Genomic DNA, 13,834 nt, shown 5'->3' on the forward strand with positions numbered 1-13,834 from the left:
CTCGAACCAGCAATCTATAAACTCCATCAGATTATCAATTTACTAAGCCACTGAGTCTACTATACTTCCAGTGTGTATTCGTAGATCAACTACCTCAAATACAGTCCACTGGAAAACTACATAACAGATTTTTTTCTGTAAATTTATGAAAAATTTTAAGAACACAACCTATTTCTCAGCCCTTTTTAACCATGTTCTGCACTCATGTTCCTGTTTCACTATGGAGCAGGAAGCAGTCTTAGCGATTTCGTTACTGCATATTAACAGTACGACAATCAGAGCATAACAGTACAGAGAGTGTGACTGTACATGATTACTGAAATAAGAATTACATAGTTAAAGCACAATTTAAGAGAAACGTTCATGGCTGTTAATACATTAGGATGTCTTAAAGTTCCATTTAATGTAGCTCAGTAATAACGTATCTAACACATACAAAGGACCTACTTCCAAGAGCGTAACAATACCAGTGCACATGTGCTACGCTTCTGACCAATCATCACATTTGTGTTTGTTGAAATCAGGTTTATTCTTGATGAACAAGGTGTACCACTGACATACCACACACAGCCAAGTGATATATAGTGACAGATCCAATTACTTCCTTTAATAGAGGGGGTGTCCAGAGGAGGGGAAAGTACCTGCGATACCTTGTGTATCTCTAGTAAGACTCTCACTAGCCCTTCCAATACTCCCATTCACAACAGCTTCCAATTGCTTGACAGCAGTCTGAGCTTTTCCAGCTGCTTATGAACAGGAGCTAACTAACCCAGTGCTGCAGAACAGCATTCACAGTGTGACTGCATTGTGGTTGGTGAAATATTGTACATAAGTTTAAAATAAACTTTCTGTGTCTCTTCTAGTTTATCAGGGTGTATACGTGGACAAGGACAAAACATTCCTGGAAACTGAGGAGCAAAAAAAAGTTTTGGAAACATCTTCGGTATGCAGCAACAAGTATGCTGCATATTTTTGTATTACGAAAGTATAAATCCAAATTTCACCAAACACCTCCTGTTTCTTTCCAAAGTATAGAAATCAAGATTGTGAAGTGTTTTTGTAGGCCAGTTGTAGTTCATTTCATGTGATCTCGCCAGCCGATGACAGCGAATATTCAGAGCATATGACATGTAATGTAGTCAGCCAATAGCAATATCACTGTTAAGTTTAAATGAATATCCGTAGTGTTGCAACAAGAAAAGCAAGGCTTTCACATATAATATTGGTCTCGAACATTTGTGAGGACATAGAACCACTGCCTCTTCCTCCCAGAAATATAGATGCCCTACCGCAGCAAGATCAGTTCTCTGCAGTACGTGCTCTATGCCACGCACATTGGTATATGCTGCGAGAATAAAAGTATTCATACTAAATGACAGGAGTGCGAGTGATTATTTATCGTCGTAATTACCACGCCCGCTCTCCTCTACCTATAGATCAATAAGCTGCAAGAGAAGCTAATCTTTCACATATAATGTTAATCTTTTTTGTGCGTGTTACATTTTAAGATACTACATCACACAAATGTGCCAGTAAATTTTTTAGGGATGACATAAATGTCTGATCTTCAGGGCTTGAAATTCTTATAACTGAATCATGCTCAAAGAGCTGATTTTTAAATGAGAGTTAAATGCTCTGTAATTTAAGAAATTCATCGTACATTTTCACACGTTGTTCGCTTTGTGTAAAACGAAATTTACTTGGAAAGTAACGCTTTTCAAACCATCATTCGCAATATTTTCCCACGACCTGTTAGAGATTCGTTCATTTCAGCAGCTGCCAGAGAGCGCCAGATAACAGGTGTCACCACGCTTGCACAGCTATGTTGACGTAGGAAGCCCGTATGCTCACATGTGTAAAACATTAAAAAATCTTACATTAGGTCATAAAAGAAGCAACACATCAGAGGATACTCCGTGAATGTCGGAATATCGTGAACCATACTGAAAGGCACTAAAATGCATAGTTTGGCCACACTTTTCAGTGTGGTTTTTCAGGACGTAAATTTTCTTGGAGTACCAGTACTGTACTATCTCATGTTTGGTTCTTTATTATGGCATATAAAAGGAGATAAAAATGTGCACTTGAAATGCAAAATAAAACTTACAGTTAGTACTGGATGGGATTGTTTGTAACCAGGAGAACAAGGACTCTTCAGAATATTTGCACTCTTTATTGCCTACTGCTGTTTTATGTGACATAAAATTAAATACAGGATACATAAAAACAGAAAAGACAAGAGACAAGCACCACAGTACACATTTCTTCAATCCTTAGGTCCTAGCACTGTTTTCTCTGTAATCTTGCAACAGCTTTAGATGCCGTGCTTTTCTGTCTGTGGAAGAATCTATTACCTCATCAAAATTCATCAAATGTTTTGCTACATGAAAAATCGAAATGCCTTCTAGTACTGAAAAAGTTATAATACAAATACTACCTAAGACTGGTGTGATTTCTCAATCTGATTATGTCTATTTTGTCACTGTCCGCTAGATGAAACAAAATAGGCCCATCTAATACTGCAGCAATTGTAACACACACCAAATAAATGAGACTGTTTGGCAGAAATGGTCATTTTTTTTAGCATGATAGAATATAATTCACAAAGCACCAATATCAAATGCCTATTAGACCTACTACAAGCAACAAGTTTTATGTTATGAAATAGTTTCAAATTTCATTCATACACTCGAGCTTCTCAAGCATGAGATCAAAAAGTAGTAGTACGAAATTTTTGTATAAATTTGGAATCTTTATATTCTTCCATGATTTGTGTCATGTCCCCGTTCTTCTTTTTGTCATCACTAATTCTGTAACTATTTCTGCCAGTGTCAAAACTTATTCTCTGGTTTAAAGTCACTCATCCTGCCAGAATCACTGGTTTCATTATCCCATGTTTATTCTCCGGTTAGGCATTATTAAGTGTTCGTACCACGCATTTTCTGTGCTACTCCCAGAATAGAACTTACGCGGCTGCTGGCTGAGGACTGTACAAATGGCCCTTACTAGCGTAGCAATGTGGCCAAAAATTTTCGGGCAAAATTTTATTTGCTTGGGTACACCGAGAAGATAATAGGTAATCTTTCTTACCTGTTATTCCTGTTTGTCGTTTATTTCTACTCTGGTAGTCAGAATATATGGATTTCGCTAGTAAATATAACAAATCTGATCATTCACAGCTGGCCGGTGTGGCCGAGCGTTTCTAGGAGCTTCAGTCCGGAACTGCGCGACAGCTACGGTCACAGGTTCGAATCCTGCCTCAGGCATGGATGTGTGTGATGTCTTTAGGATAGTTAGGTTTAAATAGTTCTAAGTTCTAGGGGACTGATGACCTCAGATGTTAAGTTCCATAGTGCTCAGAACCATTTGAATCATTCACAAACACAGTCAACCATATAAACAAATAGCGATTGGCATTGATCTGGTTGGGTTTATTCTGCTCAGTTCATGTAGCCCATCTCTTTTAGTCTGCAGGAGAGTTTATTATCAGATGGAACCGTGATTCCCCTGGCAGAGACATCATGTACACTATGAGCGCATTCAAAAATAAACTTATCATTCATTCAGAAATCAACTTAGAATGTGTTCAAAAACTAACAGGTATGTGCTTCAAAATAATATGAATAATCTATAGACCAACATGCACTGATGCTAGGCACTTTATGAAACAAGGTTTTCTTCCTCAAGAATATGAATTTGGCATCCCCACTAAAATTGTCGCCCGGGGCGGATACCCTAGTTTGCCATCCCCCTCCCAACCCCGAAATCCCGCCCTGCTGCGCATGTGTGAATCTGGCAGCTTGGGCGCGCCAGTAAAATTTTTCTGGGTAGCATCTGGCTGCTTGCTGCTATTGCTTGCACAACTAACATCCACACTTACGCAACCAAAAGTGGGAAAAGGTACTATCCATATGTGCATGTGCATGAGCCCGCTCAGAACTACTCAAACGAATCTAATGTAAACTTGTGACGTCCAGCTCATTGGAGGCAATTTGTTGTTATGAAGCACTGCATTGTCTTACTAAAGCCTTTAACACATTTTGCTGTTGGCAGAGGCTTGTATGAGCACTGTGTTTTGTTGTTGTGCATGGCGTGTTTCCTTTGCAACTTAAACTTTATTTACATTTTTTTCTCTTGTTCATGTTTTGTTACTGCAGTATTATTCTGCAGTAGCAGTATAGAGCAATATACTTTGTTAGAGTACCGGTTCTTACCAGTCAAAATTACAAAAATTTAACTGAAAACTAAATCAATGAAAAATTCCTGTAATTCTAAAAAATTCCCAGGGTTTTCCCGGCTTTCTCCCAGATGAAAAAATTCCGGGGTTTTTCCCGGCTCTCCTCTTGTCATATGCATCCTGTTTATAGGTTTATTATGCTACAAGGATTCAAAGATCCTTATAAGAACTCAAGCAAAGAAGTGATTTCTGTTCCAACAACAGAAAAACCTCTATGGGCTATGATCAGCATCACTCTAAAAAATAGCAGAAATTTACAGCAAATGCAAACAAGGTACACTGCTGTTGAAAGGGGAATGAAATGTAACGCAATATGTCAGTTACTGTAGGAGCAACACACAGTGTTATGCTGCAGCAGTCAACTTTATAGCAGTTGAATTTTGTTATTACAATTTACAACAAGAGTTGTGGGAATGATTACATTAGACACTGCAGTTTAAAATTCATACCAAAGTCATTAGATCATTAAAATGCACTTAAATTCAAAAAGTAAGGTCCCCCAGGAAAAAAATAAGAAAGTTTTGGAACACAGTAAAAGCAAGATAAGGAAAAGTTAATCAGGAAAAATAGTAAATATATGGAACAATCTGATAAAACACAGTCCCAAAATTGTAGATACTTCTATCTTTTTTCTGTCAGTAACAGATAATTAAAGCTTGAACAATTCTTCAGCTGATAGCCTACAGTTTGTAATAAATGCCTTCAAAAACAAGTTTGATACAATTCATCTTCATCTTCATCTTACATATCCAAAAGAAGTTCCCAGAGTTATAAACTTCCTTAAAGATAAAAGTTCAGATGGTTGTGATAATATCAGTAGTAAGATAGTGATATGATGTTCACCAAAACACTGTAATATACTGACTTATTCTGGCATTGAATCCTTTGGAAGTGGCACTTTCCCAGAGAGACTTTGACACAGTTGTCATTCTACTTCCAAAAAGAAGGCAAAATATCAGTAAAGTATTACCAACCTATTTCATAACTTATAACTTCCAAGCGATAAAACAAGGATCCCAACACACTTCCCTAGGGAAAGCCTGAAGTTACTTCTACTTCTGCCAATGATGGTCCATCTAAGATAACATGCTGTGTCTTCCTACAAATAAATCCTCAGTCCTGTAACAAATTTTGTTTGATACCCCATATAATTATTCTTTTGTTAATAACTGCTGTTATGGTACCAAGTAAAATGCTTTTTCAAAGTAAAAAAAAAAAAGAAAAATACTGCAACACTCTGATGATCTTTTACAGAAAAGAATTATTTGACTTTTGCATTTCAATCAAGTCGTGGTAGGTGTCTGTGTAACTCTTGTTTGGGAGTCAAGCTGTGCAGAACAAACTTTGCACACATTTCTTTCATCTTCAAAACGTTCTTGAGAATGTCTTAATAATGGTTAGTGACATTACTCCATTGTGATTTGTGACACAACAACATACACACAATATAGTCACATGTCCACTCGTTAACACTGCCTGCTGACAACTGAGTGGTCGAAAGCATATCTGTTGTTTTCATCTGCTAGTTCAACCTGTCACTGTAGTTATTGTGTTGATATTACTTACATGCCAGGGATGAAATCATTCTCGCAGCTTTCTGGGCAACAACGTATATGTCTGGAGGTCCAGGTGGCAAGCAGTGACACACTATGAAACTGTTATTAATACAGGGTGTTCATAAATAAATTTCGGGGCTTTGACGCTTTATGCCTTGTGACAAATGGTGCTCACATTGAACATTTATAAGGCTCTTGGTAAAACTGTTTGAGTTGCTCTTTCATTTGACATATCATTTATAACTATAAGTTCAATGTAATAAATATTATAAAGTGTTAAAACCCCAACATTCATTTGTAAACACACTGTATATTCAAAGATAAATGGTGGCTCTTGTGGCTATGGAGACTTAATTTTTAAGCATAAGTGCAGGCCCTCTAGCAGATTTGTAATTTTTAGTGTGAGTATTCACAATGTAGTGGATGAAAGTACACATCTCAAAATTACATAACTGCACCAACGCTTTAATTATCTCACATCGTGCCCTAAAGTGATGAACATACTACCCAAGATACTTCATATCCCTCGTAAAGTGGTGTTCCATTGCCCACGCACAATGTTCTAGTCTATCCCTATGCCACACTCACTCCCAACCCTTTGCCACAGGGATAGGTATAAAATCCCTGCAACAAACCAAGGTGAAAGATCAGCCCAATAACCCAGCACCTCCACTCCAGTCCTGTCACAGGCTTATCCTACCCCATCAGAGACCCTTTCACTGGTGAATGCAGCCATCTCACATATCAACTTGGCTGCACCAACACTGCACAGTTTTTATGTTGGTACAAGAATAACCCAGCTGTCCACTATCATAATGAATACCCACTTCGAAACTGTTGCCACAAACAGTGTTGACCACTGGGTCACACAACATGCAGCTGAGCACAACACACTCAACGTCAATGACTGTTTCACAGCCCCGGCCATTTGGATCCAGCCCTCCACAACCAGCTTCTCTGAACTAAGCAGATGGGAGTTAGCCTTTCAACAAATCTTTTGCTCCCATAATCTTCCTGGCCTCAACCACAGGTAATCCAATGTCCCCTCACCCTCCACACACCACCAGCTTTCCCTTCCTCCATCCTGTCACACCCTCCCAGTTCACTTCACCGTGTCACCTTCAGCATGTGCCACTACCGACTAGCTCCTAGAATCATGCATGATGTGCCTGGTCTATATACCTGCCATGCCTCCCTCCCACATTTCCAGCAAGCAAACCAGTTGCCTCCCTCTGAGTTGATAGCCACCCACCATCAACCTCTCCCCCTGCCTGCTGCTTCTCGCTCCCTTCACCCACCCAACCTGACACTACCCTCACTGCAACCAGTCTACCAGCTGAAATGCACCACTGGCACTGTGGAATGTTACTGCTGGTATTTGCCGCTGGAGTACTCATCCATGGTGTCAATTCTGTGAAAGTGAGAATGTGATCTGTCGGTTGTATGTTCATAAATGCCTTCACCTTTAAACCTTCCCTTTCCGTACTTGCATCACTCCTTGAAGTTGTGGTTCTGTTATGCAGTGCCAGGCACTGCTATATTAAACTTCTTTATTGCCAGATGGAAAGTGCTGTGATAGTGGAAGACTATGTTTGCTACCCATTAGCTACAAAATCACCTAGCCACTTCTTTTCAAAATTGTTCTGCATTTAACAGTTTCCAACATTTTCTACATGAAAATTAAATATTCACATTTAAGCCGTTAATAACCAAACTTGTCAACAAACAGATCATTAGTATCCCACAGTTAAGAAGTAATTAAGTAATTCCATACAATCTTCATTTGTTTTTCTTTCTGGAACAATAGCCATTGTTGTCCAGACCTCCTATTCTTGACATCCATAACACACATCAAGGTGTAAATGGTTCCTTTCCACCAGTAAAACACCTGCCCTCTGTTGGGCCTTGTGGCCCTAGTGTGCTCAGAATTGTGTTCCGTATCTGTGCATGAATAAAAAATGAACGTGCAGTAAGTGGTCTTTCCTCTGCCAATAATACCATAAATTATGGTTTCTAAATGGCCATCTTTCATCGGAAGTGGGATGTGTTGCTACCTTAAATAGCAATATGTATCACCATATATTCCCCAACTAGGATGAAAGATGCCGTGTAGAATAATTTAAATAATTAATCACAATATTGTATAGCTTTGACTTCCCATAAATTACAATTAGTTTCACATCAAGAGTCTCTTGAGATAAAGTGTTATTCCCATTCTTCTCACAACAAACGGTACACATTCAGATATTTTCAATTTAACACTTTTTCCATTTGTGATTCCTTGGTTCATCAGATAAAAGTGTTAATCTCTTTATATCAAAATATGATAATTATTATTTCATAATTAATGTTAATTCCTAATGAGATATTCCCTCCTTGGTATCTTTGTTCTTTCACAATATGTGACACTCTACTCGTCAGTGAACATTGTTTTAAACGGAATATTACCACAGATTAATGAACAACTTTCAAAGAAAATCCTTGAGACAGTTGATCACTTTGCTTCAAAATATGTTCCTAACTGCAAAAACCAATGTGAACCATTTTCCTGTTGCATATCTATTGATTATGGGCACTCATATGTAACTGCTTTGTAGCGACATAGTTCCCTTAATTTGTTTGATACACAATGTTCCAACATTTCAGTTACGATAAGGAGTTACATTTTTGCATTATCATTTACTCTACTTCTTCTACCTTCAATTCTTAGATTTGCTTTCCTACATCATATACAGAAAAATGAAGATTCGAAAGGATGAACATTGACCAGGTAAATCCATATGCTTAAACTATTTTTGGAGAACACTGCTTTAAATTTCTTTACTCTTACGTTACAGTTTCCTACTTTCATAATCAATTTACTCTCATCTACTCTCATATGAGGGCTATCCACAAAGTACATTACGTTTTGGAATTAAAAATAAAGTACTGGAAATTTTTTTATTATATACAGATGAAAGCCACACTTAAATACTACTTTTCTACATAGTTGCCATTTAAATTAAGGCACTTATCATAGCGATGGGCGAGCTTGGAAATTCATTCGTCATAAAATTTGGCCACCTGCGCCTAATAGATAGATCTTAACATTGCCATTACTAAAATTTTTCTTACCTACTACCTTACTAAATCGCTGCGTTTCTAGATTTTGGTTTCAACTCCTTAGGTAAGTTTGCTAAGGTTGTGTCAATTTGAGAAATTCTACTTACTGTAGTTTTAAGTGTTGTTTTATTATTAGATATGACTTTTATCCTATCAAGCTGTTTCAACTTATTTGCTTGAATTTTACTCTGTTTTGACTGTTGTCACATCATTTGACATTGTTGTTATATTGTGAGACAAATCGTCTATCCGATCGAGCTTATTTACAACCTTACCTAACATTTTTGTAACCATGCCCCTAGTTACAGGTATACTAAAGTGTGAAGGGTGTACACTCAACAACACTTAATAATTTTGAATAAATGTTTTATCCCCTTGAAACCATTATATAGTACTGCTGATAAAATTAGTCTCAATCTCAAACACTACACACAAATGCTTACAGTCCACATTACAGCTCACCCAGTTTGTTATACAGGGAGAAAAGTATTTAAACCGACAAACTCTGGGAGGTTTTAGGGGACATCAAAACAAATATTTCTACCTAATGTCATTTTTTCCTATGAGGAGTATTTAAACCGATGGAGGCAATATTACGCTCTTCAGTTGTTAGAGTCTGTATTACAATCTTCAGTTGTTAGAGGTCGTATTATGCTCTTTGGTTGTAAGCAACTGCTGTCCACCAGTGTAGTAGTGCATTGTTTCTGTTTACTAATGGAGCTGGAGTGAGTACACTGATATGGTTGGTGCATACTATGTATTGCACCACAATGAGCTGCACAGTGGGTTTATCAACAACAATATCCTAATCACTGTATCCTGCATCATACAACCTTCGCTGCTGTGTACCAATGTCTGCGTGAGACCAGGTCATTTTAGCAGATTACCTGGACAGGGACAGCATCACACAGTAAGAACACTGCAATTTGAGGAAGCTGTCTTGCAGCGTGTGGAGTGGGATCCTTCAATGATGTGGAAAGCCCACATCAGGATCTTGTTCAAAGACTTAATCCTGCCACTTTTACTATTCGAATGGTATCTGAAGTGAGTGATCGTTTGACACAAAAATTTGTCTACTTTGCTTATTTTCATTTGCTTATGTCATATGGTATTATATTTTGGGGTAACTCTTCCCATTCTAAAAGGATAATTTTGGCTCAGAAATGGGCAATTTGGGCAATAAGTGGTGTAAGTTCAAGAACCTCTTGTCGACCCTTGTTCACGAGTCTGGGTATTTTGACATAGGCCTCTCAATATACCGGGTGATCAAAAAGTCAGTATAAATTTGAAAACTTAATAAACCACGGAATAATGTAGATGTTGTTGTTGTTGTTGTCTTCACTCCTGAGACTGGTTTGATGCAGCTCTCCATGTTACTCTATCCTGTGCAAGCTTCTCCATCTCCCAGTACCTACTGCAGCCTACATCCTTCTGAATCTGCTTAGTGTACTCATCTCTTGATCTCACTCTACGATTTTTACCCTCCATGCTGCCCTCCAGTACTAAATTGGTGATCCCTTGATGCCTCAGAAAATGTCCTACCAACTGATCCCTTCTTCTAGTCAAGTTGTCCACAAACTCCTCTTCTCCACAATTCTATTCAGTACCTCCTCATTAGTTATGTGACCTACCCATCTAATCTTTAGCATTCTTCTGTAGCACCACATTTCGAAAGCTTCTATTCTCTTCTTGTCTAAACTATTTATCGTCCACGTTTCACTTCCATACATGGCTACACTCCATACAAATACTTTCAGAAACGACTTCCTAACACTTAAATCAATACTCGATGTTAACAAATTTCTCTTCTTCAGAAACACTTTCCTTGCCATTACCAGTCTACATTTTATATCCTCTCTACTTCGACCATCATCAGTTATTTTGCTCCCCAAATGGCAAAGCTCCTTTACTACTTTAAGTGTCTTATTTCCTAATCTAATTCCCTCAGCATCACCCGACTTAATTCGACTACATTCCATTATTCTTGTTTTGCTTTTGTTGATGTTCATCTTATACCCTCCTTTGAAGACACTGTCCATTCCATTCAACTGCTCTTCCAAGTCATTTGCTGTTTCTGACAGAATTACAATGTCATCGGCAAACCTCAAAGTTTTTATTTCCTCTCCATGGATTTTAATACCCACTCCGAACTTTTCTTCTGTTTCCTTTACTGCTTGCTCAATATACAGATTCAATAGCATCGGGGAGAGGCTATAACCCTGTCTCATTCCCTTCCCAACCACTGCTTCCCTTTCATGACCCTCGACTCTTATGACTGTACAAATTGTAAATAGCCTTTCACTCCCTGTGTTTTACCTCTGCCACCTTCAGAATTTGAAAGAGAGTATTCCAGTCAACATTGTCAAAAGCTTTCTCTAAGTCTACAAATGCTAGAAATGTAGGTTTGCCTTTCCTTAATCTTTCTTCTAAGATAAGTCGTAGGGTCAGTATTGCCTCACGTGTTCCAACATTTCTACGGAATCCAAACTGATCTTCCCCGAGGTCAGCTTCTACCAGTTTTTCCATTCATCTGCAAGGAATTCGTGTTAGTATTTTGCAGCTGGGATTTATTAAACTGATAGTTCGGTAATTTTCACATCTGTCAACACCTGCTTTCTTTGGGATTGGAATTATTATATTCTTCTTGAAGTCTGAGGGAATTTCGCCTGTCTCATACATCTTGCTCACCAGATGGTAGAGTTTTGTCAGGACTGGCTCTCCCAAGGCCATCAGTAGTTCTAACGGAATGTTGTCTACTCCCGGGACCTTGTTTTGACTTAGATGTAGATAGAGAGGTAAAAATTGACACACATCCTTGGAGTGACATGGGGTTTTATTAGAACAAAAAAAAAACAACCCATATTTCTAGATGCGTGAAAGATCTCTTGTGCCCGTCGTTTGGTGATGATTGTGTGCTCAGCTGCCACTTTCGTCATGCTTGGCCTCCCAGGTCCCCAGACCTCAGTCCGTGTGATTATTGGATTTGGGGTTACCTGAAGTCGAAAGAGTATCGTGATCGAACGACATCTCTAGGGATGCTGAAAGACAACATCCGATGCCAATGCCTCACCATAACTCTGGACAACAGTGCTGTTCACAATATTATTCCTCGACTACAGCTATTGTTGAGGAATGATGGTGGACATATTGAGCATTTCCTGTGAAGAACATCACCTTTGTTTTGTCTTACTTTGTTATGCTAATTATTACTATTTTGATCAGATGAAGCACCATCTGTCGGACATTTTTTGAACATTTGCATTTTTTTGGTTCTAATAAAACCCCTTGTCATTCCAAGCATGTGTGTCAATTTGTACCTCTGTATCTACATAATTCCGTGAGTTATTCAGTTTTAAAATGTATACTGACTTTTTGATCACCCGGTATATATTCCTTACTGTCATTTCTTGTCAACAGTATTAGATTATTCTCAAGAATAAGCAGGTTTCACTCAGTTAATACTCAGTAGAAATCAAACCTGCATTTGGATCGGACTTCCTAAACTCTTGCGCAGAAAGGTGTGCAGTATACTGGTGCAACCATTTTCAATAAGCAACCACTCACATTCAAAAATCTTAGCAGTAATCCATGCGCTTTCAAATCAAAACTGAAGAGTTTCCTCATGGGTCACTCCTTCTATTCTGTCAAGGAGTTCCTCGAAAAATTAAGCTGATTCTTATTGTTTTGTTGATTGCGTTTAGTTCAACTTATGGATTGACTTTTTTTGGTTCCATAAATATTTTATTTTTATCTATTATTATTTTTATGTTGTAATTTCATGTACTGACACATTCCATGACCTTGGAGATTTGCTCCTCAATTTGGTCCCACAGAATTTGACGTCTATGTATAAAAAAAAAAAAAAAAAAAAAAAAAAAAAAAAAAAAAAAATCTATAAAACATTCATATGTAAGCTCTTAATAACCAAAGTTGTTGACTAATAAAAGATGGTTGGTATCCCAAACTCAAGAAGTAAGTACGTAAACAAGTAATTCCATAGAATCTTGTTTCTGTGGCGCACATAGCACCCCAAAGTCACGATGTCAGGGCATAAATGCCTCCTTCCCACCAGTAACGCACTTGCCCTCTGTCATGTCTTGTGGCTGTACTGTGCTTATGTTTGCATTTCGTATCTGAATATAAATAAAAAATGTGTGTGTGTGTTTTCTGTGTGCAATTTACTCTAGCTCAGAAAGGATTATCCCAAAAGTTAGCAAGTTTTCTTTCCTTTCCTTTCCTGTGTGCCTATCAACAACTCAATGCTTCTGCTTTTTGGTGAGTGATCTACTTTAACTCAAAGTATTTACTTTCATATTACATTAATAAATAATGAGGAAAATTAAAATGTAAAAGCAGTTTTGAAACAATTTATGTATACCACAGTCAAGAAATTACATTCCAAAATATTTAAAATGTAGTGAACTGGAATCAGTACGTTGGCATAGAATTATGTGACTGGTGAAATATATCATAAACGGAAGAAAGAACTAATAAAGAAAGGATGAAGGGGAAGGAGTGTGAATAAGAGGAAGAGGAGAAATGTAAAATAAACTTTGTGTTTTTGAGGATATGAGAAAGTACACTGAAGGATTACAAAGATAAGGAAAGTCCAAAATGGTGACAATAATTGTGAAGATTCTTTAGTGTCAAGAGATATGCAAATTGTGTCCTAGGGATATGACACAAAAAGTGTAATGCAGCAAGTGAAACCTAAGTCTTGTCAGTCAGTTGGTGATAAGGCAGAAAAAGAGGTACAACTGGCTAATAATATGAGAATTCTGAAACATCACATCACAAATAATTATAATAAACAAAGGTGACTTCCAGAAACAGAGAGATCAGCTAGAATGTTATTGGTTTAACTAGTTATACTTTGCATAATTAACTGAGTTTTAACTTGGAATGAAAAGCACTCTCATGGCCTTTAGGCTGTGCACTT

This window comes from Schistocerca piceifrons, chromosome 4, assembly GCF_021461385.2.
Source record: "Schistocerca piceifrons isolate TAMUIC-IGC-003096 chromosome 4, iqSchPice1.1, whole genome shotgun sequence".
NCBI lineage: Eukaryota > Metazoa > Arthropoda > Insecta > Orthoptera > Acrididae > Schistocerca > Schistocerca piceifrons.